Source organism: Ornithorhynchus anatinus, chromosome X1 (genome assembly GCF_004115215.2).
Source record: "Ornithorhynchus anatinus isolate Pmale09 chromosome X1, mOrnAna1.pri.v4, whole genome shotgun sequence".
NCBI classification, from domain to species: Eukaryota; Metazoa; Chordata; class Mammalia; order Monotremata; family Ornithorhynchidae; genus Ornithorhynchus; species Ornithorhynchus anatinus.
In genome coordinates this window covers 62,602,808-62,630,270 of record NC_041749.1, presented here as the reverse complement: position 1 = coordinate 62,630,270, position 27,463 = coordinate 62,602,808, and the positions used below count along the sequence as shown (strand labels likewise).

At 44.6% G+C, this 27,463-nt stretch overlaps 1 protein-coding gene and 1 non-coding gene across 29 annotated transcripts in view; one reads left to right on the top strand and one right to left on the bottom strand.

Moving 5' to 3' along the window:
- MAGI1 (membrane associated guanylate kinase, WW and PDZ domain containing 1) overlaps positions 1 to 27,463 on the bottom strand; it is a 613,606-nt gene that overhangs the window by 557,746 nt on the left and 28,397 nt on the right. The window lies entirely within an intron of this gene.
- Positions 18,296 to 18,398, top strand: LOC114806957. The gene has a single exon (XR_003755010.1). It is a non-coding gene; the product is annotated as a U6 spliceosomal RNA (small nuclear RNA).

Sequence of the window (27,463 nt, the reverse complement as noted above, 5' to 3'; positions counted from 1 at the left end):
TTGAATTATACTTAAAGAAATGTATACATGCTATAGGTGCTTAGAATGAAAACTCATATTTATTACCATTCCAGTTTTCAGAAGAATAGCTTCTCTTGCCTGGACTTCTGATCCCTAGTGAAAAAGATTTCTCCAAGGCTGTGGCTAGACATATGCATTGTGATGTACTTATCAGGGGGTCCTGATATAAATTCTTTCCTCTTCTCCCACTCCTTTCTGTATCGCCCTGACTTGCTCCCTTTATTCATACCTCCTTCCAGCCCCACAACACTTATGTACAGATCTGTAATTTGTTTATATTAATGTCTGTCTCCCCATTTAGACTGTAAGCTCATTGTGGGGAAGGAATGTGTCTGTTTATTGTTCTACTGTACTCTCCCCAGAGCTTAGTACTGTGCTCTGCACACAGTAGGCGCTCAATATATATGATTGAATGAATGACTCAATAAATAGCATCTTGCACTGCTTCTCCCTACGTCTATGTCCCCTAATTGCACACATGTCCTGCTCAAGAACATCACTGCCACTTTGGGTGGTGGTATCTTCAACAGTGGTAGGGAGAGGCAAGAGAGACAGATATCTGCATTAAGAGATCTTCACTCTCCCACACATCTTCAGTTGTGCCCCAACTCACCTCAATAATGCCTTCACCTCAACGGTAGGAGAGGGGCACCCAAAGCATATATACAATACCCACGGGCCAGTACAGACCTTACACTGTCCTGTGCAGGATCAGTTTTGTTCTCTGGATATGTTCTTCTCTACAGTAGCATGCTTCTTTTTCATCACTATAACTTTATAACAATGAAAATATCCCTAAAATAGCCCCCCAAAAGAAAATATTATTTTCCCTTTATGTTGCAGGAGGACCTTTCCAAAACTATTTTACATTAATGTAAAAGATTTATTTTCCCCATATTTTTTATTAAAGCAGCAAGAGTCATGCAGTTATTCTTCGGAAAATGCTTTTGAAAAAAATGAAACTTTGCTTGTGTAGGCTCATCTGTTTGAATGCTGAGCTCCAATCTTGGGGAAGATGATCAAGTGATGACTTTGAAAGTTGAGGATCTAAATGGAATGAGTCTCAACCAAGTTTCATGTGGTGGCATAAATTTAAGAGTTAGAAAACCTAGTAGTAAGGTTTTGATCTTAAGCATGTCTTTCCATCTCCCTCTACCTGTCTTTCCCCTGAGATAAAAGGAAAAAAGTAACATCCCTCCCCCTCAACCCCTCTTCAGGGGCTTAGAAATGAAATATGAAATTTGCCTTATCTACTAGCAAATCTGTGCCGGAATTTACCATTGTTAAGGAAGATGAAGTGAAAGCATAGCATTACTGAAGACAGAGGGGTATGAAGACAGGAAAAGCAACAACTATGAAAGTCCAATAAGGGATTAATTATCTTTAAGTGGAATGGAGAAAGCCATCTTGCTTTGATGTATAGCTTGACAGGGGCATTGTGTATTAAATGTTAATATGTTAACTTCAGTCTTTCCCCCAAGGAAAGACTTTTTAGGTGTTTAGCACATGTATGAAGGTGAATTTCACAACACTATTGCACATACATGTGCAGTGTGGTCTAGTGCAGTGTGTATCTCCCCCAGAGCTTAGAACAGTGCCTGGCACATTGAAAGTGCTTAACAAATACCGCAATTATTATTACTGTATGCAAGTAATTCAAAACTTAGTCTAACTAAATAGATGGTGTTTATTTTGGGGGTTACTACTGAGAATGGGAAAAGCATAACCAGAGCCAAATTTTGCATTTTCCCCACGCTTATAAATGAATAAAAATTATTACAGTATTTGTTAAGCACTTACTGTGTGCCAGGCACTGTACTAAGCGCTGGGGTGGATTCAAGCTAATCGGGTTGGACTCAGTTCTGGTCCCACATGGGACTCACATTCTCAATCCTCATTTATAGATGAGGTAACTGCGGCACAGAGAAGTGACTTGCCCAATGTTACACAGCTGATGCATGGCAAAGCTGGGATTAGAACTCATGATCTTCTGACTCCCAGGCCACTATACCATACTGCTTATCTTCTTTTACTTGCTGATCCTGCCTTTTCTTATTTGGGATTGGGGGGGAGGGGAGGGCGGGGGAGGGAAGAGATTCAATCCATGGTAAATATTTACACAAATGTTGAAAAAAAAAATTTGGCATCTCCTCTCTCTCCCACCCCCTTTTCTGGGATTTCTACCTTGTGAAATTAGATTTAACATATATGCAACCCAGCCTAAGTCACATATACCAATTTGCCTTTCTATCTCAATTTTAAGCTCTGGGGAATTAGTATGGCAACAAAATATTTGATGAAAATGTTTTCTCTTTGGAGAGAAAAATCAATAAGGCGTGAATTCTTGTAGCTTTTTTTCATTAAATCACATGGTAAAGTGTTTAGTCCTCCAAGAAAGTAATTACTTTAAATGTACACTAACTATAGACATTTAATAACATTGTGCCTTAGTTTTTACAGAAAAGCTGGTACCCCAAGACTGTTTGATCTCTACAAATATTTACTGTAGGTAATGGCAAAAAACACATTTAACACGATATAACCATCTTATTGCAAATGTATGCGAAAAGGCCTGTCTCCAAAAGAGTGCTAATTATCCAAACTGAGCCTTCATATGAACCTATTTTCACAAAGCATCTGGAGATAAAAAATGTAGTTTATAGAACTTGACTGATGAACCATATGCATTTAAAAAAATTCTTTACTGATAAATTTATGCCAAAATGTTCCAGAAGTATTTGCTAAATATTTTCCTCCCTTTGAATATCGGCTTCATTAAAACAAGCATTAAGTTCTCACAGCAAATTTTGCTGTTCCTTGTCTTCTCTGGGAATGCCTTCTTTCTAAGCTTCACAATAAGTGGAAGAATAAGTTCTCAGGAAGCAGCGTGGCCTACAGTGGAAAGAGTAAGGCCTGGGAGTCAAAGGACCTGGCTTCTAATTCCAGCTCTGCCAATTGCATGCTGTGTGATCTTGAGCAAGTCACTTAACTTCTTGGTGTCTCAGTTTCTTCAACTGTAAAATGGTGATTAAATACTTCTTCTCCCTCCTACTTAGACTGCAGGTCCCATGAGGGACACCGACTGTGTTTGACCTAATTAACTTGTACCTACTCCAGTACTTGGAACAGTGTTTGACACTAGTAAGAGCGTAACAAATTTAAAAAAAAATATTGACTATTGGAAAGAGCATGGTCCTGGGAGTCAGGGGCCTTCAGTTACAATTCCAGCTCCGCCACTTGTTTGCTGTGTGACTTTGGGCAAATCACAACTTCTCTGTGCCTCCGTTTCCTCATCTATAAAATCAGGATTAAATCCTACTCCCTCCTACTTGGACTATTAGCCTGTGGGACAGGAACTGCATCAACCTGATTATCTTACATCCACCCCAGCGATTAGCACAGTCCTTGGCGCGAAGTAAGCACTTAACAGTTGTCTCATATGTAAAATGAGGATTGAGACTGGGAGCCCCATGTGGGACAGGGACTGTGTCCAACCTGATTAGTTTATATCTACCTTAGTGCTTAGTACAGTCCCTGGCACATAGTAAGTGCTTAACAAATACCATTAAAAAAAATGAGTACCATTATTTTTATTATTACAGGAAGTAGAGAAAAGTGTTACATAAAAAACAGATAGAATATGGACTAAAGATAGATCATATACCATAAGATGCTTAGCTACCATCAATACTTAATGAGTTATTATTAGGTAAGTGGCCCCCAACTTCCCAAAATATGGCAGACTTGGACTAAAAATGTTTGGCAGTTTTGGTCACAAGAAAATGAAGTTTATTTTAACTTTTAAAAATAGTACAGTTAAAGCCTGACTAGAGGGTCACATTCTTCCTAATCTTTTCCCTTGGGGATTTAATGCTCTGAAACTTCTTATAAAGAGCTACCCTGCTTGAAGATCTTAAGATCAGTATGAAGAATCGACACAACTGAGGCAGTGTGCTCAAAACCTACATAATGAGTACAAAGAAACATCTGCCTGAGGTTATCCACCGATAAGAGGGAAGCGATGAATTATTAAAACACTGAAAATGAATTCCTAGGGTGTCACAGTCTAGTAGACTCCACTTCTCATCCAGCTAAATGTTAATTCCACATGTAGGGCTCACTACTCCCATTTGCAATTTTTCAGGTGCATTTGTTTTCAGAGAACTTCACCTAAATGGGTGCCCATAAAATGCTGGAATAAAGCTAATTTCAATTTGGAGATTTGTATATGGATTTGAATTTAAGCACTTTCTTATTCACCACAGCCCTACAGCACATATGTACATATCTCTATACTCTGCCATTACCCCAATCTGTAAAATCCACCCTTTCCCCTACATCCAAACTGCTACTAAACTGATCCAAACACTTATCCAATCCCACCTTGACTACTGCATCTGCGTCCTCGCTGATCTTCCTGCCTCCTGTATCCCCACTCCAGTCCTTTCTTCACTTTGCTGCCCAGATATTTTTTTCTAAGAAAAAGTTCAGTCCACATCTCCTCATCCTCAAAAAACTCCGATAGTTGCCCATCCACCTCAGCATCAAACAGAAACTCCTTACTATCAGCTTTAAATCACTCACTCAATCAGCTTGCCCCCGTCCTACTGCTCTCCTACTACAGACTAGGCCCCATTCTTCGCTCGCCTAGTGCCAGCTTACTCACTGTACTTCGATCTCATCTGTCTCACTGCCGACCTCGTCCTTGGTCTGGAATACCCTCCCCCCTCCATATACACAAGACTACCACTCTCCCCGCCTACAAAGCCTTCTTAAAGTCATATCTCCTCCAAGAGGCCTTCTCTGGTTAACAGTCTTTTCCCCAGCTCCTTCTCCCTTCTGAGTCATCTACGCACTTGGATGCACTTTGGGCATTTGGTATTCACGCCCCCCCCCCACACACTTATGTACCTATCTATAAATTATTTATTTACATTAATATCTGTCATCCCCCACTAGACTGTAAGCTCATTGTGGATGGGGAACCTGTCTACCAACTCTCCCAAGTGCTTAGTAGAGTGACCTGCATACAGTGAGCACTCAGTACTAATAATAATAATAATAATTATCATATTTGTTAAGCACATATTATGTGCCAGGCACTGTACTAAGTGCTGGGGTGGATACAAGCAAATTGGGTTGGACACAGTCCCTGTCCCACTTGGGGCTCACAGTCTCACTTCCCATTTTACAGATGAGGTAACTGCGGTGCAGAATAATGAAATGACTTACCCAAGGTCACACAGCAGACAAGTGTCAGAGCTGGGATTAGTACCCATGACCTTCTGACTCCCAGGTCCATGCTCTATCCACTACATGATGCTGATTCTCAATACTACTTTTTGAACTGTAATATCTTTCTCTAAAAAAATAAAAAAATTGATGCTTTACATTTCACACAAACACCTCTAGTCCCTAAATTAAAATGGAAACAATAGTAGTTTCCTTGTTAATAAAATTCTCACCCCCTACAAGCCTACAAAAATCACAGACTCATAGGTTACACAGTTGCTCAGGATAATAAATGTCATAATTATTAGGATAAAGAAGACAGGATGGCCACACCAGTTTTCTCTTCAATGGAAAAAATTAGTGGTAAACCACAAACCCAAAAGCAAATCAACCCAAAACATAAGTAACCCACCCAGTCTGAGAACTAACTTTTCTGCTGGCTTGTTCCTAGGCACTCATGTCTGTCATAATTGGGTGTGGAACTCCCACGCTTCCTGCTATTTGCTAAGTGCTCCCTGGCAGACTCAGCAATAGACACTGCAGCATATGGCAAGGAAAATGAAGCTGGGTGGAACTCTGGGGAAACTTTTATAGCATTCTTTCTGGGTTAAAAGCGAGGTTATTGGTACAAATGGCTAGACCTCTGCATTAAATTAGATTCTGCATTAAATAACTACAGTAAAAATTTTAAATCTTACATTTTTGTAAGCAGTTACCATACAGTTGTATTTATGCCATTTAATGATACCAACTTGACAACATCCATATCTGGTAGTTCCACACATTTCCCTACACAGATGAGAACATGTTTATACTCTGACTTGCCAGACAGAAAATAAATGAGTCAGAACTAGGATATGCCATTTGAGACACTTAAGTCTATGCTTACTCTGCTGGATCACCTGGTCTTGAGCTCTGTTATACATCACTGAAAATGGCCCTTCAGGGTTTGGTGCAGATAAATAAATACACAAGCACAGAACCCAAAGAGTTTTAGTTGGGCCATCAATCAGTAATATTTATTGAGCATCTGGGTGCAGAGCACTGTCATAAGCACTTGAGAGAGTATAAGAGTGTTGGTAGACACAATCCCTACCCTCAGGGAGTTTACAATCTAGAAGAAATTAACTGTACTTCACAGCCAATTCTTCTACTTCCATCCCATGCTTACACTTTCTGCCATCTTGCAACACCCACCCCCCCCAAAAAATCCAACACATCACAGCCTTCCCCATATTCAAAGACCTCATCAAAATCCATCTCATCTAACATCCCTTTCCCATGGAATTCCCAGCATCCCCAGTCATATAAAACCATTAGCCATCTCCAGCACTTGTGCACCAAAGATATAAGCATGGAATGAAAGTGGAAGAATTAGGTGAGAGGTACAGTTAACCTTCTATAACACTTCTTTAATAAACATTTATTTTAGCAACCACCAAATTTCCCTATTCTTTAAGGAGCAGTTTTCAAAGTCCCACCAAAATCCCAATTTCCCCATATTATTCATTATAAATTTCACTTAAAGAATCATTCCTCTCCTGCCTAGCATAATCCCTTTTCTGCTTTGTCTCTTCCTTCAGCCAACTTCCCTTCTCATTGCTTCTCGTTCACACTTTTGCATCCTTAGTGCTTCTAGGACTCCTCTTCCCTCTCCTTTTTCCTCAATCCAGTTAAAAAATCCTGCCATCTACATTACTGGGATAAGGGCAGGCAACAGAAGAACTCAAGACTTCCATTCATCCTATCCCATTCTGTCTGAGGCTCAAAATCCGTAACTTCAAGGGGTCTCCAAGTTTTTTTTGACAAAACAAAGATTTAATCTTCAAATGAATGAGCCCAAATCTGCAATCTCTTTAGGTACAAACATACCTATATATGTTATATACATAAATTCTAACAAGGCCTAAGCCAGAAAAAATGTATCCATAAGCCAATTCCATTTTGTATGTGTTGTGCTTAGAATGACAAAGTGCTGCCTTAGCTGTCAGTTTCATGAGAAAGAAAAATGAACCAAGGAACTCAGTGATAGCATAACCAATTTAAAAATATTGTGGGCCAAACTTCACTTTTGAATTCTGGGATTTTGGCCAGTGAAAGTCTCACCAAACAGAGGAAAAAAAAGTGTTTTGCAAAGCCTTTGGTAGGAGAAATCACTGAGTTCATGCGCAACTATTTTTAACTTCCTTTGAATTATACCTGAATGTAGCATCAAATCCAATCTCTGTCATTTCAGGTCTCAGTGACTAAAAAAACCCACCAATTGCCTGACTTGGTCCTTTTGCAGGTTATGGATTGAAGCCATCTGATTACTTTTCTTCAGCTTCTTTTTAAAATGCTGAGTACAACCCAAAATACCTAAGACAGCAATTTTTATGACAGTATTCCTTTCATCCAGTGCAAAAAAGCCTTGAAGCTCATAAAATTGAGGCAGTAAACTTTGAAGATATACGGTTTAAACTTTGAAGATATACAGTTTCTCAGGAGAACTGTCAATGTATTTCCATTACTTGATCCATTGAATGAAAAAATAATTATAATGTATTTACTTTAAAGAGAGAATGACACACAGGAGGAAAACATCCCTTCTGATGTTTTATGTGTCTTTTCACTCCAGATATCTTTAAGTTTAATGTGTGTGCACATGATCACGTCCCAAAGATACCCATTTGGACCATATTTAACATCTAGTTGTACCTGAGTACATCCAAGCCACCCGCGGAGCCTTAGGATTTGTCTACATTAATAGCAGTAGAAGTATTCATTAAGTTCTTACTGTGTGCAGGGCAGTGTACTATGCACTGGGAAAGGGTACATAGGTGGGCATTAGACATGGATCCTGTCCCATAAGAAAGTTTATTTTCTTTTGGAGAGTCCATCTACACTCGAAATTCCCTTTTGACAAAACAGTCTACACCATCAGTTCTCAAAAAGGTGCATCCTTTACTTGTGGTCCATGCACACTGAACAGAATTTTCCATTAGAATAATAATTATGGTATTTATTAAAGTGCTCTAGACCGTAAGCTTGTTGCGGTTAGAGAATATGTCTGTTATATTGTTATATTGCACTTCCCCAAGCACTTAGTACAGTGTTCAGCACACAGTAAGCACTTAATAAATACCACTGATTGACTGATTGCTGCACCAAGCACTAATTAAGTGCTGGGATAGGTACAACGTAATCAGATTGTGGACATGGTCCCTATCCTTCAAGTAGTCTAAGTAGGAGGGAGCAGGATTTAATCCTCATTTTGTTGATGAGGAAACTGAGGTAATGTCAATCCCACCTTCCACCAAGGTTAGCCTATTCATTGTTTTTTCTTTGCATGCCTGCCTATAGGGCCGACTTCAGACATTTGTCCACCCTGAAGTGAGGAAAATTTTGCCACTCCCTTCCCATTCCATATGGCAACATCATGCTATGCTACCTTCTTTCCTACCTTTCTTCCCTTCTCCCCATCCACACACATATGAACCTTTGACAAAAGCAGTGTGAGATGCCAGATGGAGCGATTTGGCAAGAAGAGAGAGATGACTAAATGAGTGGTCAGAGAACATAACAGACTCCAAGCCTGGAGAAGCATGAGAACTAGATGAGAAAGCTTAAAAGCTGTCAGATATTGTTTAAGTTAAAACTAACAAACAACTCAATACACACACACACATCCCACCAGACCCGTCTTTCACCACCATCCACAGCTTCATGGGAATGGAGTAAAGCCCAGAGAGGTTTGGGCCCAACCGTGGCTCTGGGTGGGCAGAAGTCAGACAGGGAGGAAACTGGGGGTGATCCCAATGGCTTGAAAGGCAAGCAGGCAAAATTAGAAGAGCTCAAAGGGAGGGCAATTAGGCAGTATACACCATAGCTTTCTCTTCTCCTCCCATCCTTCACAAATTATCCCAAAGGAAACATCCAATAGTTCTTTCTTAAAAAATTTTCAAAACTTCAGTAATACCAAAAATGCCAGACAATTAGATTGTCGTCAGATTTTGAATTTGATCAGGTCGCCCCTTAATCGAGTCTACCCCCGACCCTGGTCATCACCCCTTTTATTAACACGACGATATTGTATCATACTGTATCATGTTGCTATATTAGCACCACTGTACTGTATCATATTGTATCATGTTGCTATATTACCGATTTCGTTTATTACTGTTTATTGTCAGTGTTGCCACCCAGCTCTCTGGCCTCGCCATGTCCCTCCTCCCACCCTCCCCCCTCCCGCCCCTTCCTATCCTCCCCTTCCCCTTCCCCTTCCCCTCTCTCGCTCAGCTCTTTCCCGCTCTCTCCTCTGTCTCCTCCCCCCCTCCTCTCTCCCGCCCTAGAACCCCACTTTACCAGCGCTACCCCTCTTCCCCCTCCCCCTACTCTTCCCCCCACCTAACCCCCTCTTCACCCCCTCCCCCCTTCTCTCTTCCCCACCCACGCCCCATCCCAGTCCTCTTGTCCCACCGCCACCCCTCATCCCCCTCTCCTCGTCCAGGGCCCCGCCACCTCCTTCCCATCCAAACCCTCCCCTCCCCCCGCCCCTCCCCCCCTCCTCCCCTTGCACCCACAGCTACTTTCAAGTGTGGCCTCTGGAACCCCCGCTCTGTTACAGGCAAGCTACCTTTCATCCATGACCTTTTCCTCTCCCGCTCTCTCCTCCTCCTCGCCCTTTCGGAAACGTGGCTCTCTCCCGAAGACACGGTCTCCGCCGCCGCTCTCTCCAGCGGAGGCCTCTCCTTCTCCCACTCCCCCAGACTCACCGGTAAGGGAGGAGGCGTCGGCTTCCTCCTCTCGCCCCGATGCCGCTTCCGCACTATCCCTCCTCCCCCCTCCCTCTCCTTCCCCTCCTTCGAAGCCCATATCATTCGCCTCTACCACCCACTCCAGTTACTTGTCGCCGTCATCTACCGCCCTCCCGGTCCCACCTCCGACTTCTTCAACCACCTTGACCCCTTTCTCACCTTCCTTCTCTCCTTCTCTCTGCCCACTCTGATCCTTGGAGACTTCAACATCCATACGGATGTACCCGACGACTCCTCTGCCGCCCGCCTGCTATCCCTCCTCGACTCTGCCGACCTCCTCCTCCACCATACCGCGCCCACTCACCGACTCGGTCACACCCTCGATCTCGTCATCTCCTACTGCTGCACTATCTCCTCACTCACCAACTCTGAAATCCCTCTCTCGGACCATAACCTTCTCACCTGCCTCATCTCTCACACTCCCTCCCCCTGCAAATCTTCGCTACTGCCCCACAGAGACCTCCGCTCTCTCGATCCCATCCGTCTTTCCAATAGCATCTCGCCTCACCTTGCCGCCCTGTCCTCTCTTCCCACTCTCGACGATCAGGTCTCCGCTCTCAACTCCACCCTCACTACTCATCTCGACTCTCTCGCCCCCCTTTCCCTCCGCCGCTCTCGCGCCACTAACCCACAGCCCTGGATCACCTCCTCCGTCCGCCTCCTACGCTCCTATGCTCGAGCTGCTGAGCGCCGCTGGCGAAAGTCCAAGCACCAAGCCGACCTCACACACTTCAAATTTATCCTTTCCTGCCTTAACTCTGCCCTCTCCTCCGCCAGGCAAAGCTTCTTCTCCTCCCTCATCGACACCCATGCCCGTCACCCCCGCCGATTGTTCCGGACCTTTAACTCTCTCCTTAGGCCCCCTGTTCCTCCCCCTCCCCCATCTCTCACCCCTAATGATCTGGCCACCTATTTCCTCACGAAAATCAACACGATCAGGTCTGAGCTCCCCAAAGTCACCCCTCCGCCTCTCCCCTCCCCCCCCAACAACCCCCTCCCCTACTTTCCCATCCTTCCCTGCAGTATCCTCAGAGGAGATCTCCTCCCTCCTCGCAAGTGCCACCCCCTCCACCTGCGCCTCGGACCCCATTCCCTCTCACCTTCTTAAAACCATCGCCCCTGCCCTCCTCCCTTCCTTAACTTCTATTTTTAACCACTCAATCTCCAAGGGCTCCTTCCCCTCTGCCTTCAAACACGCCCACGTCTCCCCCATCCTAAAAAAACCCGCTCTTGACCCCACTTCCCCCTCCAGTTATCGTCCTATCTCCCTACTACCCTTCCTTTCCAAAATCTTAGAACGAGTCGTCTACAATCGATGCCTAGAATTCCTTAACTCCCATTCTCTCCTAGACCCCCTCCAATCTGGCTTCCGTCCCCTCCACTCTACCGAGACTGCTCTCTCTAAGGTCACCCATGACCTCCTTCTTGCCAAATCCAATGGCTCCTACTCCATTCTGATCCTCCTTGACCTCTCTGCTGCCTTTGACACTGTCGACCATCCCCTCCTCCTCCGTACCTTATCTCACCTTGGCTTCACGGACTCTGTCCTCTCCTGGTTCTCCTCTTACCTCTCTGGCCGATCATTCTCGGTCTCCTACGCTGGAGCCTCCTCCCCCTCCCATCCTTTAACTGTTGGAGTTCCTCAAGGGTCAGTTCTTGGCCCTCTTCTGTTCTCCATTTACACTCACTCCCTCGGTGAACTCATTCGCTCTCACGGCTTTGACTACCATCTCTACGCAGATGACACGCAGATCTACATCTCCGCCCCTGTCCTCTCCCCCTCCCTTCAGGCTCGCATCTCCTCCTGCCTCCGGGACGTCTCCACCTGGATGTCTGCCCGCCACCTAAAACTCAACATGAGCAAGACTGAGCTCCTCATCTTCCCTCCCAAGCCCGGTCCGCTCCCAGACTTCTCCATCACCGTGGATGGCACGACCATCCTTCCCGTCCCGCAGGCCCGCAATCTCGGTGTCATCCTTGACTCGTCCCTCTCGTTCACCCCACACATCCTATCCGTTACCAAGACCTGCCGGTTTCACCTCTACAATATCGCCAAGATCCGCCCTTTCCTCTCCACCCAAACGGCTACCTTACTATTACGGGCTCTCGTTATATCCCGGCTAGACTACTGTGTCAGCCTTCTCTCTGACCTCCCTTCCTCCTCTCTCGCCCCGCTCCGGTCTATTCTTCACTCCGCTGCCCGGCTCATCTTCCTGCAGAAATGATCTGGGCATGTCACTCCCCTTCTTAAACAACTCCAGTGGTTGCCTATCGACCTCCGCTCCAAACAAAAACTCCTCACTCTAGGCTTCAAGGCTCTCCATCACCTCGCCCCTTCCTACCTCTCCTCCCTTCTCTCTTTCTACCGCCCACCCCGCACGCTCCGCTCCTCTGCCGCCCACCTCCTCGCCGTCCCTCGGTCTCGCCTATCCCGCCGTCGACCCCTGGGTCACGTCCTCCCGCGGGTCCTGGAACGCCCTCCCTCCTCACCTCCGCCAAACTGATTCTCTTTCCCTCTTCAAAACCTTACTTAAAAATCACCTCCTCCAAGAGGCCTTCCCAGACTGAGCTCCTCTTCCCCCTCTACTCCCTCTGCCATCCCCCCTTTACCTCTCCGCAGCTAAAGCCTCATTTTCCCCTTTTCCCTCTGCTCCTCCACCTCTCCCTTCCCATCCCCACAGCACTGTACCCGTCCGCTCAACTGTATATATTTTCGTTACCCTATTTATTTTGTTAATGAATTGTACATCGCCTTGATTCTATTTAGTTGCCATTGTTTTTACGAGATGTTCTTCCCCTTGACGCTGTTTAGTGCCATTGTTCTTGTCTGTCCGTCTCCCCCGATTAGACTGTAAGCCCGTCAAACGGCAGGGACTGTCTCTATCTGTTGCCGACTTGTTCATCCCAAGCGCTTAGTACAGTGCTCTGCACATAGTAAGCGCTCAATAAATACTATTGAATGAATGAATGAATATTGAATGAATGATAAGCACTTACCATGTGCCAAGCACTGGGGTAGATACAACCCACATTCATAGTGAAAAGGAGAACAGGTATTGAGCCCTCATCTTGCAAGTGGGGGAACTGAGGCACAGAGGAGTTAAGCGACTTGCCCAAAGTCAGACAGCTAGTAAGTGGCAGAAGCTGGAATTAGAACCCAGGTCCTCCTTTCCCCCCACTGCTCCTTCTCAATCCCTTTTTGCAGGCCCCTCTTCTGTCTCCTATCCTCTAATCAATCAATTGTATTTACTGAGCATTTAGTTTGTGCAGAACACTTGGGAGAGTACAATTTAACCGAGGTGGTAGACATGTTCTCTGCCCCTAAGAGGCTTATGTAGGAGCTCCTCAAGGCTCATTTCTGAGTCCCCTTCTGTTGTCCATCCACACCCAGTCCCTTAGAGAACTCATTCACTCCCACAGCTTCAACTCCATCTCTACCCAGATGATACCTAAATCTACCTCTCCAGCCCTGAGAAGCAGCATGGCTCAGTGGAAAGAGCCTGGGCTTGGGAGTCAGAGGTCATGGGTTTGAATCCCGGCTCTGCCACTTGTCAGCTGTGTGACTGTGAGCAAGTCACTTCACTTCACTGTGCCTCAGTTACCTCATCTGTAAAATGGGGATTAACTGTGAGTCTCAAATGGGACAACCCGATTACCCTGTATCTACTCCAGCGCTTAGAACAGTGCTCTGCACATAGTAAGCGCTTAACAAATACCAACACTATTATTCTCTGCAGTCTCACATTTCCTCCTGCTTTCAAGACATGCTGCTTTCGCGAAGCAACATAGCATAGTGAATAGAGCGCGGGCCTGGGTGTCAGAAGGTCATGGGTTCCAATTCCAGTTCTGCCACTTGTCTGCTGTGTGACCTTAGGCAAGTCACTTTACTTCTCTGTAAAATGGGGATTGAGACTGTGAGACCATGTGGGAGACTGTCCAACTTGATTTGCTTGTCTCCACCCCTGTGCTTAGTACAGTGCCTGACACACAGTAAGTGCTTAACAAATACCACGATTATTATTAATATTATTATTAATATAATATTATCATTATATTATTATTGATATCCTGCTGACACCTAAAATGGAACTCCTCATTTTCCTTCCCAAACCCTGTCCTGCCCCTCTCTTTCCCATCACCATAAACACCACCACAATACTCTCTGTCTCCCAGCCCACGGTCTTGGCATTGTCAACTCCTTTCTCTCATTCCACCGACATATTCAATCTGTCACCAAATCCTGTTGTTTTACCTTCACAACATCACTGAAATCCACCCTTTCCTCTAGATCCTAACTGTTCCTCTGCTGAGCTAAGCACTGATCCCACCTTGACTCTTACATCAGCCCCTTCTCTGACCTCTCTTCCTCCTGTCTCTCTCCGCTTCAGTGCTTACTTCTCTCTGCTTCCCAGATCATTTTTCTACAGAAAGTTCTGGCACTGTCTTCCCCAATCCTCAATAACCTCCAGTGGTCACCTGTCAACCTCAGTATCAAACAGAAACTCCTTAACCAACCATTAGCTTTTAATACACTGTCAGCTCTCTGCCTTCTATCTTACTTCACTGATTTCCTATGACAACATAGCCCTCTTTACTCCTCTATCGCCAACCTACCTGCCATACTTTGATCAGTCAGTCACTCTTAGAGAAGCAGTGTTGCTTAGCTGATAGAACCTAGGCGCGGGACCATCCCCTCCTCCAAACCTTATCTCACCTTGGCTTTACCGACTCGTCCTCTCCTGGTTCTCCTCTTATCCCTCTGGCCGGTCAGTCTCCTTCGCAGGCGCCTCCTCCCCCTCCCATCCTTTAACTGTTGGAGTTCCTCAGGGGTCAGTTCTTGGCCCTCTTCTGTTCTCCATTTACACTCACTCCCTTGGTGAACTCATTCGCTCTCACGGCTTTGACTACCATCTCTACGCAGATGACACACAGATCTACATCTAATAATAATAATAATGTTGGTATTTGTTAAGCGCTTACTATGTGCCAAGCACTGTTCTAAGCGCTGGGGTAGACATAGGGGAATCAGGTTGTCCCACGTGGGGCTCACAGTCTTAATCCCCATTTTACAGATGAGGGAACTGAGGCACAGAGAAGTTAAGTGACTTGCCCACAGTCACACAGCCGACAAGTGGCAGAGCTGGGATTCGAACTCATGAGCCCTGACTCCAAAGCCCGTGCTCTTTCCACTGAGCCACGCTGCTTCTCATCTCTGCCCCTGTCCTCTCCCCCTCTTTTCAGGTTCGCATCTCCTCCTGCCTCCAGGATGTCTCCACCTGGATGTCTGTCCGCCACCTAAAACTCAACATGAGCAAGACTGAGCTCCTCATCTTCCCTCCCAAACCCGGTCTTCTCCCAGACTTCCCTATCACCGTGGATGGCACAACCATCCTTCCCGTCTCTCAGGCCCGCAATCTCGGTGTCATCTTTGACTCGTCTATCTCGTTCACCCCACACATCCTATCCGTTACCAAGACCTGCCGGTTTCACCTTTACAATATCGCCAAGATCCGCCCTTTCCTCTCCACCCAAATGGCTACCTTACTGCTACAGGCTCTCGTTATATCCCGGCTAGACTACTGTATCAGCCTTCTCTCTGATCTCCCTTCCTCCTCTCTCACCCCGCTCCAGTCTATTCTTCACTCTGCTGCCCGGCTCATCTTCCTGCAGAAACGCTCTGGGCATGTCACTCCCCTTCTTAAACACCTCCAGTGGTTGCCTATCAACCTCCGCTCCAAACAAAAACTCCTCACTCTAGACTTCAAGGCTCTCCATCACCTTGCCCCTTCCTACCTCTCCTCCCTTCTCTCGTTCTACTGCCCACCCCGCACACTCTGCTCCTCTGCCGCCCATCTCCTCACCGTCCCTCGGTCTCGCCTATCCCTCCATCGACCCCTGGGCCACATCCTCCCGTGGTCCTGGAATGCCCTCCCTCCTCACCTCCGCCAAAGTAATTCTCTTCCCCTCTTCAAAACTCTTCTTAAAACTCACCTCCTCCAAGAGGCGTTCCCAGACTGAGCTCCCCTTCTCCCTCTACTCCCTCTACCGCCCCCCTTCCCCTCTCCGCAGCTTAACCCTCTTTTCCCCCCATTTCCCTCTGCTCCTCCCCCTCTCCCTTCCCATCCCCTCAGCACTGTACTCATCTGCTCAACTGTATATATTTTCATTACCCTATTTATTTTGTTAATGAAATGTACATCACCTTGATTCTATTTAGTTGCCATTGTTTTTACGAGATGTTCTTCCCCTTAACTCTATTTATTGCCATTGTTCTTGTCTGTCTGTCTCCCCCGATTAGACTGTAAGCCCGTCAAACAGCAGGGACTGTCTCTATCTGTTGCCGACTTGTTCATTCGAAGCGCTTAGTACAGTGCTCTGCACATAGTAAGCGCTCAATAAATACTATTGAATGAATGAATACATATCTGTAATTCATTTTAATGTCTATCTCTCCCTTCTTGACTGTAAGCTCTTTATAGAGAGGAAACCTGTCTGCCAACTCTGTGGTATTGTACTCTCCCAAGCACCTGTACAGTACTCTGCACCCAGTAAATGATCAATAAATAACAATTAAATGAATTAATCAGGGACGACTGCCTGGAGGAGATGTGATTTATGTTGTGTTAAGCCTCACCTATATAACTGGGGATAACACCTTGTAAAAGACCCTGGAGACCCCTACCAGAAAGTTGCTTTGTAAAGAAACTCTAATTGAGCAGTCTGTGAGCACCATGGAAACTCTTTAAATCAAATGCATGGGTGCAGTTTGGCCATCTTTGCTTTATAGGAAAGGTAGCATCTAGCACTCTGAGAGCTCCAAAAATTCATGAACCTGGCTTGTCTTTCTCATAGGCCATTGCTCACTTCATAAAACACTCCTTTATAATGCTGCTTGAGAGTTTCATTTTGCCTCATAAAATGTGTCCATTGTGTGTCTCTAATTTCATGGACTTGTTAATCTTTTCAGGTTGTCAAGAGTTGCCTTTGTTTTATGTTTTTAGGTTTCTTATATTGAGGAAGCGTAGTGGCCACTAACTTTGCTGGCCTTAATACTGTTATTATTTGTGATATATTTAAGCGTTTACTATGTGCCAAGCACTGTACTAAGTGCTGGGGTAGATATATTCATTCATTCAATAGTACTATTGAGCACTTACTATGTGCAGAGCACTGTACTAAGCACTTGGAATGTACCATTTGGCAACAGATAGAGACAATCCCTGCCCACTGATGGGCTTACAGTATATGATAATCAGGTTGGACCCAGTCCCTGTCCCACATGGGTTTTGCAGGAGTGTGTTTATTCTTATACTCTCCCAAGCACTTAGTACAAGTGTCGTGCACACAGTAAATGCTCAATAAATGTGATTGAATTAATGAAGCAAGGGGAGCAAGAACAGTTATATTAATTCCCATTTTATAGATGAAGAAATTGAGACAGAGAACTTGTAATTTGCTCAAGTGTTGGGATTAGAACCCAGGTCTTCTGACTCCTGTAGATGGCAAACCTCCTTTTCAAGAGCAGTAGATTATGCTTTTATTGTAAACCTTTTAGAACTGGTATGGCTTGGACCTCTAGTAGAATCACCTTAAAACCAAAAAAATGAGTCTGCATCACTTAATTGAAGTTTCCCAAATGCTTAGTACAGTATTCTCTGCATAGGGTAGGTGCTCGATCAGTCAATAGTATTTACTGAGTGCTTGCTATGTGCAGAGCACTGTATTAAGTGCTTGGGAAAGTGCAGTACAACAGAGTTGGTAGACATGTTCCATGTCTGTAGACAGCCTAGTGAGGGAGGCAGACATTAATGTAATTCATTCAATCATATTGAGTGCTTACTCTGTGCAGACCACTGTACTAAGTGCTTGGGCGAGTACGAAACAACAGACACATTTCCTGCCCACAATGAGTTTACTGTCTAATAATTTAAAACTGTGTACATAGGTACTGAGGGTGGGGCGAATACCAAATGCCCAAAAGGCACAGATTCAAATGCAATAAACACTATTAATTAGAGATCTCCATCTTTCTTTGGTATTTGATAAAATGATATATTTAAAGTTTACATTATTCCTTGGAGTGGTTACAATTCATTCAATGGTATTTACTGAGCGCTTACTATGTGCAGAGCACTGTACTAAGTGCTTGGAATGTACAATTCGGCAACAGATAAGAGACAATCCCTACCCAGTGACGGCTCACAGTCTAATCACAGTAAAATGATTCTCTATGCCTCAAAATGTGCTTGCTCTGGCAGCAAATATACTAAAATCGGAACTTTACAGAGAAGATTAGCATGGCCCTTGTGTGGGAATAATACACAAATTCGTGAAGCATTCCATATTTTTTCCTGCTATTTCCCCACTCTGCTATTTCCAGGATGCTTCCATTCTACTACTTTCACATCAATAATGTTCTGATAGAGGAGTTGGAATGGATGTTACCCCTTTAAGGAACTAGAGAGCACAGTGTAAGTAGATGGAGAGTTCGTTTGTTGAGGAGATGAGGTGTTCCATTTCATGGGTGCCCAGCCCTTCCATTGGTGCATTTAATGCCAAGTTTTGTGTACATTATAAGCTCTGTGTTTATGATTGAGAGTGTGTCAGATTACAATGATAAAAGGGTACAAAAGGTTTGTCATGACTAACAATGTCAAATGGGCTTTACCTAAAATGAAAGAGGGTGTCTGGCCACTGGGTTTATTGAATGGAGGTGCTGGGGGGGGGGGGGGGGAAACAAACACAAAAAACTGGGCTGGTTCAGTGATTCATTGAACAGTTTAGTGATTAATTTGAACTGGGCTTCATGCTTGTAGAAGCCTTCCCACCCCTTTGAGTTTGCAACAGTTTTTGTTGTTGTTTTTTTGTTTTGTTTTTGTTTTGTTGTTGTTTGTTTTGTTTTTGTTTTGTTGTTGTTTTGTTTTTGTTGTTGTTGTAATTGCCAAACAATTAGCTGTTGTTTGGCAGATAGAAGCAGCATGGCCTAGTGGATAGAGCACAGGCCTGAGAGTCAGAAGGACCTGGGTTCTAATCCCGGCTCCATCGCTTGTCTGCTATGTGACCGTGGACAACTGTGTCTCAGTTTCTTCATCTTCATTCATTCATTCAATCATATTTATTGAGTGCTTACTGTGTGCAGAGCACTGTACTAGGCACTTGGGAAAGTTCAATACAACAAAAAGCAGTGACATTCCCTGCCCACAATGAGCTCACAGTCTAGACTGGAGGAGACAGACATCAATATAAGTAAATAAAATTACAGATATGTATATAAGTGCTTTGAGACTGGGAGAGGGGAAGTGCAAAGGGTTAAATGAAATTACAGGTAACTCAGAAGGGTGGGAGATGAGGAAAAGTGATGCATAGTTTGGGGAGGCCTCTTGGAGGAGATGTGCCTTCAATAGGTTTTAAAGTGGAGGAGAATGGTTGTCTGTCAGATGTAGCATGGGGATTAAAATGTGTCCAGACTGATTAGCTTGTAGCTACTTCAGCGCCTAGTACCTTGCCTGGCACGTAGTAAGTGCTTAACAAAGAGCATTTAAAAAAACAACAGCTCGGTAGTGGAGTTTTAGGGCCCTACTCTTGCAGTCTTCCTCCCTCGCAGTTCCTGTGCCCTAAGTGTTTGTGAAATAAAGGTGTGTGTATGTCTGCTCACTGACTGACTATGGCCCAGAGACAATTTCATGTGCCCAAGAAAAACACACTGGGAGAAAGAAATCCATCTCCTTTCACCAGAGGAGCTATGAAGCATCACCCTTTCCCTGCAATGCACTGTCAGCTTAACTCCCAACCTGCCTCCTATCCTACAACCCCCAGCTAAATGCAGCCCGTGGAATTTCTGCTCCAGTATGGGCAAACTCCCTTTCATCCTTGGTCTGTTCCCAGCCTAATCACCTCTCCTCCTCACTATCCTTGAGACCTGGATCATTCCAGGTTATACCATCCCCCCTGCCACTCACCTTCTTCCATTCACTGGATAAGGTGGAAGAGTTGGCCTGCTCCTTGATCCCCTAATGCCCATTTAAATAATTGTGGTATTTATAAAGTGCCAAACACTGTACTAAGTGCTAGGATAGACACAAAATATTCACATCCCATATGGGGCCCACGATCTAAGCAGGAGGGTATTGAATCCCTGTTTTGCAGGTGAGGAAACTGAGGCACAGAGAAGTTAAGTGACTTGCCCACGGTCCCCCAGCAGGTAAATGGTTGAGTGGGGATTAGAACCCATATCCTCCTACTCCCAGACCCTTGCTCTATCCATTAGGCAATGCTGCCTTCCCTTTAACTTCATCCATTATTTTCTCTTTCTTTGAAGTCTCTACCACCACTACAGTTACTATCTGCAGTCATCTGTAAACCCTCCTGGTCCCACCTCTGCTTTTCTGAGTGACTTCAGAGCCTTTCTCTTCTTCCATCTCTCCTTCTCCTTCCCCACGTTGATCCTGGTTTTCTTGATTCCATTTTCTACTATACTGTCTAATGTTGGTCAGTGTGCTACCTGTGCAATGGAATTCTATAACAGTCTTTAGGTCTTTGATGCCAACATAGATTTGAGGGAACTGAGGCACAGAGAAGTTAAGTCACTTGCTCAAGGTCACACAGCAGGTAATGGGCAGTATGGGGATTAGAATCTACGTCCTATGGTTCCCAGGTCCAGGCTTATTCCACCAGGCCATGCTGCTGCTCATTAGACTATGCTGATTCTTGGTATTGATGCCAACTGTAGCATTACAGTCTCCTGTAGAACTAATCATAATGGCTATTGTAATGGGATTTGTTAAGCACTCACTATGTGCCAAGCACTGTACTAAGCTCTGGGGTAGATACAGGGTGATAAGCTCAGACCTGATACTTGTCCCACCTAGGGCTCACAATCTTAAGGGAGTGGGAGAAAGATCTATTAAATCCCCATTTTATAGATGAGGCCACTGAGGCAGAGAAGTAAAGTGATTTCCCAAGGTCATACAACAGGCAAATGGCAGAGGCAGGATTAGAACCCAGGTCCTCTGTCTTCCATGCCTATTCTATTTTCACTAGGCTGTGCAACTTCAGTATATTTGATGTTGGCATTCTGGCAATGAGACTAACTTTTTTTTTTGGTAGAAATGGTATTTTTCTTTATCACAGTAGGAGCATATATTCTGATGGTGGCAAAGCCTTTTTGTTCCAGGTGCAGGCACAGCTTGTACTTCTTGTCAGACTTGGTAGGCCCAATATTAGTGACTGTGGGATATCTCCCATGAGCTGAATCTGAAGTGGGAAGACCTCTCCAATAGGCAGTGGTCCAACGCCTAGCTCTGTGAACTGGCTGTCTGGTAATCTGGTAGTATTACTGGTGTTTTTAAGCACCCACTGGGTGCTATACACTGTACTGAGATCTTGGGAAATCTCACAGTGCTGCGATCTCAACTTTTTGTGTGAACTGGCAATTGGCCAGGTACAATTGTAGTTGTTCTTCTAGGCTAAAGACTGTTTTCATCATCACATAGCTTCCATAATAATACTAATAATTGTGGTATTTGTTAACCATTCATTCATTCAATAGTATTTATTGAGCGCTTACTATGTGCAGAGCACTGTACTAAGCGCTTGGAATGAACAAGTTGGCAACAGATAGAGACAGTCCCTGCCGTTTGACGGGCTTACAGTCTAATCGGGGGAGACGGACAGACAAGAACAATGGCAATAAATAGAGTCAAGGGGAAGAACATCTCGTAAAAACAATGGCAACTAAATAGAATCAAGGCAATGTACAATTCATTAACAAAATAAATAGGGTAATGGAAATATATACAGTTGAGTGGACGAGTACAGTGCTGTGGGGATGGGAAGGGAGAGGGGGAGGAGCAGAGGGAAAGGGGGAAAAGAGGGTTTAGCTGCAGAGAGGTGAAGGGGGGGTGGTAGAGGGAGTAGAGGGAGAAGAGGAGCTCAGTCTGGGAAGGCCTCTTGGAGGAGGTGAGTTTTAAGTAGGGTTTTGAAGAGGGGAAGAGAATCAGTTTGGCGGAGGTGAGGAGGGAGGCCATTCCAGGAATGCGGGAGGATGTGGCCCAGAGGTTGATGGCGGGATAGGCGAGACCGAGGGATGGTGAGGAGGTGGGCGGCAGAGGAGCGGAGTGTGCGGGGTGGGTGGTAGAAAGAGAGAAGGGAGGAGAGGTAGGAAGGGGCAAGGTGATGGAGAGCCTTGAAGCCTAGAGTGAGGAGTTTTTATTTGGAGCGGAGGTCGATAGGCAACCACTGGAGTTGTTTAAGAAGGGGAGTGACATGCCCAGATCGTTTCTGCAGGAAGATGAGCCGGGCAGCGGAGTGAAGAATAGACTGGAGCGGGGTGAGAGAGGAGGAAGGGAGGTCAGAGAGAAGGCTGACACAGTAGTCTAGCCGGGATATAACGAGAGCCCGTAGCAGTAAGGTAGCCGTTTGGGTGGAGAGGAAAGGGCGGATCATGGCGATATTGTAAAGGTGAAACCGGCCACTTAGAATATGCCAAGCACTATACTAACCGCCGGTGGGGATATAAGCAAATTGGGTTGGACACAGTCCCTGTCCCACACAGTGCTCACAGTCTTAATCACCATTTTACAGATGAGGTAAGTGAGGCCCAGAGAAGTGAAGTGACTTGTCCTAAGTCACACAGCAGACAAGTAGCAGGCCAGGATTAGAACCCATGACCTTCTGATTCTCAGGGCCATGTTCTATCCACTAGACCATGCTGCTTCCATTCAAGGCAAGCAGTATATTCCTAAGTAGGGCTGCTCAGACATCCAGGGTCCTGCTGAAATGGCACTGTGAGCCCCACAAGGGACAGGGACTGTGCCCAGCCTGATTTGCTTGTATCCACCCCAGTGCTCAGAACAGTCCCTGGCACATGGTAAGCACTTAAATGCTACAATTATTATCAATATTATTATTATTATGACATGGCTCCCTCTTCAGCGACTACCTGACTGATAGCCTGGATAACGTACTTGTATTAGACTCTCTTGAGTTCTAGGTATGAACTATCCCACTATCAGTAGGCATCACATTTTAGTTTTTGAAAAATGATGATTTGTGCTCACCCATCCACAGTGTCTCGCCTGATCTTGCTCAAACTTATAGCACCACTGTAAGAGAGATGGTAGGTTAAAGTATGTGTGTTTGTTGTCTGTGGCTGAGGGATGTGATGTGAGATGCTTACAGAGATAATCTGGTCCATGGTCACAGACCCCAGTGATTGGTTCAGTGAATGTGAATGTCTCACAACAGTATACAGACTGGATGAGAGCCCAGCAGGGTCTGCTCTATGGAGATATTCTGGGACACTTATTGGTAAGCCCCCATTTCCCATAAGTGTTGGGGGCAAAGAAATCTTCTAACCTTTTGATTTTATTTTTTTCACCCTCTCATTCAGTGTCAATCAGTGGTATTCGAGCACTTGGTTCAGTGCTCTGAACACAGTAATACCTTGGGAAAATATAATACAATAGAGAAACAGGTCCTGCAGGATTCCTGGCAAAAGTTTGTAATCTACCCTTACAAACCACCATTGTACTGGAGGACTGGTGAATTGCCAATGTAATGTCCATCGAGAAGAAGTGTTCCAGGGGTGTTCCTGGGAATTATAGATAGTAATTGTATTTGCTAAGCACTTACTATCTGCCAAGATCTGGAGTAGATATCAGATAATCAGGTTGGACTCAGTTCCTGTATTATACTCTCCCCAGTACTTGATAAAGTGATCTACATATAGTAAGTGCTCAATAAATACCATTGATTGAGTCCTGTCCCATGTGGGCTTCACAGTCTAAAGGGGGGGGGGACAGGTATTCGATCCCCATTTTAAAGATGAGGAAAACTGAGGCACAGGGAATTTTACTTTCCCAGGGCCTACTACCAGGCAAGTGGCAGAGCCACTATTTAGACTTCTAGGCCTATGCTCTTTCCACTAGGCCAGGCTGCTTTAAATGAGCCTTATTTGCATATCTGGCAAATTGGTAGACTCTTAAATCAAGTTTAAGATTAGCGAGCACACTTAGAAAAAAATGCATCAAACAGTAACTCCTTACCATTGGTTTTAAAGCACTCAATTAGCTCTCCCCCATCTCCTACCTTACCTTGCTGAGTTTTCTACTACCACTTAGCCTGCATTTTATTCCTCTACCATCAACCTGCTCACTGTAAGTTGATCTCCTCTATCTCACCAGCCCCTTGCCCATGTTCTTCCTCTGGCCTGGAATTCCTTCCCCCTTCATATAGGGCAGACCACTCTCCCTATCTTCAAAGACTTATTAAAATCCCATCTCCTCCAAGAGCCCTCCCCAACTAAGCTCTCATTTTCCCTACTCCCACTCCCTTCTGTTTTGCCAATGCACTTGGATCTGTACCCTTTTAGCATTTGATATTCACCCCACCCTCAGCCCTGTTTCCCTCTTTAGACTGTAAGCTCCTTATGTGCAGGGGCTGTATCTACCAACTCTGTTGTATTTTACTCCCCCATAAATACTACTGATTGATTGAAATGGTGTATTATTCACTGCCAGGGACTCAGGAAAGCAGTATCTTCATCTTCAACCGTAACTTTTATTGACTTTTTTATGGATTCATTCTAGAAAGCTTCCCAGATATAAAAATATAAAGCTGCTCCCAATAATAATAATAATAACTGTAGAATTTAAGTGCTTACTATGTGCCAAGCACTGTACTAAGCACTGGGGTAGATGCATGCTAATCGGGTTGGACACAGTACCTGTCCCATAGGTCTCACAGTCTTAACTCCCATTTTACAGTTGAGGTAACTGAGGCACAGAGAAGTGAAGTGACTTGCCCAAGGTCACATAGACAAGTGGTGGAGGCAGAACCCAGGTCCTTCTGACTCCCAGTCTCGTACTCTACTAGGCCACGCTGCCTCCTCAAGCGCTTAAGACAGTGCTCTGCACATAATAAGCACTCAATAAATACCATTGATTGAAAAAAATAATAAAGAAATTTGCATATTTGTTTCTAAAAATCCAGGTCTTCTACACATGTAAAACATGAAGGAAGTAGTTGTGCACTACTTTTGCTTTCCATTACTGACTGTGTATCATCTTCACACCCAGTCGCTAGTGTTTGCCAGTGAAGATTTCTTTGCATATCTTTGGGAAAGGAAAACAATCCCTGTAAACTCAGTGGCAGTGAAAAAGATGGCCACTGGAGTCTTGCTGACTTAATGGAGACCTGCATTCATTCAAGAGAGTGACTCTAGAGCCCTGAGGAGAGTTCTGGGAAGAAGATGGGAATTTGGCTTGGTATCTATGATATGTTTTGTGACTCTATTGTTAAAAGGCCAAAAACATTACTTTTGATATTCAGCACTCACGGTATTGTTCATTTTCATTTTTCCTTTCCAATATCAGTGACAGCTACTCTTGCCATCTTTGCTTTTTAAAAATCTTTTCCCACACTAACATAGCAAGCAGATCAAATGTGCAAAAGTATAAAACTGTTTAATTATCTCAATTTATAATAATTGTAGTATTTAAGTGCTTACTATGTTCCAGGCACTATACTAAGCCTGGGGTAGATACAAGCTAATCAGGTTGGACACAGTCTGTGTCCCACATGGGGCTCACAGGCTCAATTCCCATTTTACAGATGAGGTAACTAAGGCCCAGAGGAGTGAAGTGACTTGCCCAAGGTCACAGAGCAGACAAGTGGCAGAGCCTGGAATTAGAACCCATGACCTTCTGACTCCCAGGCCTGTTCTCAATCTACTATGCCATGGTGGAGAGTGGTGGGTATAAATGATGTAGTTTTGGGTAAGGTGAGCAAGTTGGTAGTTTTTGTTTTGAAGGCTATGTAGCAATTGTGCACACGGGTGCAATTTACTTGTACATGCAAGTGTCAAATTATATCTAGTTTTACCCATAAAACAATATATGGATATGATTTTTTAGAAACAGAAAAGTAAGTGGGCTCTAATCTTGATTTCCAACCATGAGGCTAGCCTCTCAGGTGAGTTTTAATAGTTTCTTCCACACTGAATACACTTACAGATAGCTTGGTATATTTCTTAGACCCATGGCCAATTGGAGTGAGCAGTACATTGTAAAATCAGACATCAGCTATGCTGTACTGTCTAAAGGCTCCACAACTCACTTAAGACATACACTTTTAAATTTAAGATCTTTGTAAATAGTCCTTTCTTTTTTTCCTTGAAGACCAGTTCATAATTTGGGGGAGAAATGGGCTTTTTGTGTTAAGTCTGATATCTTTGTTCTAGGACTGTGAAAATATTTGTGCTTATTTCTTCAGCCTTGTATAAGTTATAGACATTTCATGAGGAAATTTGAAAAAAGTCTCTTAAAGGAAAAAACTCAATGCATCTTTATTTTTTTTTTCTATCTCTCTTTGCTTGTTTAGCATCTTTGCCATTATCACGCTGATCTGCAAGCTCTTAATTTCGTGCAACATTTTGTCCTTTGATACTTTCTCATGTTGTCAGACCTCCATTTTTTTTCCTCATTGCTAAAATTCTCATGATGGAAAGAATATTTTCTGCATGATTTTCTGCTAAAGCCTTTTGGTTCATTCAATTCATTCATTCAGTAGTATTTATTGAGCACTTACTATGTGCAGAGCACTGTACTAAGCACTTGGAATGTACAGTTCGGCAACAGATAGAGATAATCCCTGCCCAATAACGGGCTCACAGTCTAAACGGGGGAGACAGACAGCAAAATGAAACAGAACAAAACAAAACAAGACAACATGATCAAGATAAATAGAATCAAGGAGATATACATATCATTAACAAAATAAATAGGGTAATAAGTAATATATACAAATGAGCACAGTGCTGAGGGGAGGGAAAGGGGGAAGAGCACAAGGTAGGAGAAGGGTGAATGGGGAGGGGAGGAGGAGGAGAGGGAAAGGGGGGCTCAGTCTGGGAAGGACTCCTGGAGGAGGTGAGTTCTCAGTAGGGCTTTAAAGAGGGGAAGAGAGTTAGTTTGGCAAATGGGAGAGGGGAGGGCATTGGGGAGGGCATTCCAGGACAGTGGTAGGACATGGGCCAGGGGTCGACGGCGGGATAGGCGTGAAAGGGGGACCATGAGGAGGTGAGCGGCAGAGGAGCGGAGTGTAGGGGTGGGCAGTAGAAAGAGAGAAGGGAGGTGAGGAAGGAGGGGGCAACGTGATGGAGAGCTTTGAAGGCAAGAGTGAGGAGTTTTTTTTTCGTGCGAAGGTTGATAGGCAACCACTGGAGGTTTTTGAGGAGGGGAGTGACATGCCCAGAGCGTTTCTGTAAGAAGATGATCCGGGCAGCGGAATGCAGAATAGACTGGAGTGGGGAGAGACAGGAGGATGGGAGATCAGAGAGGAAGCTGTCACAATAATCTAGTCGGGATAGTATGAGAGCTTGTATCAGCACAATAGCAGTTTGGATGGAGAGGAAAGGG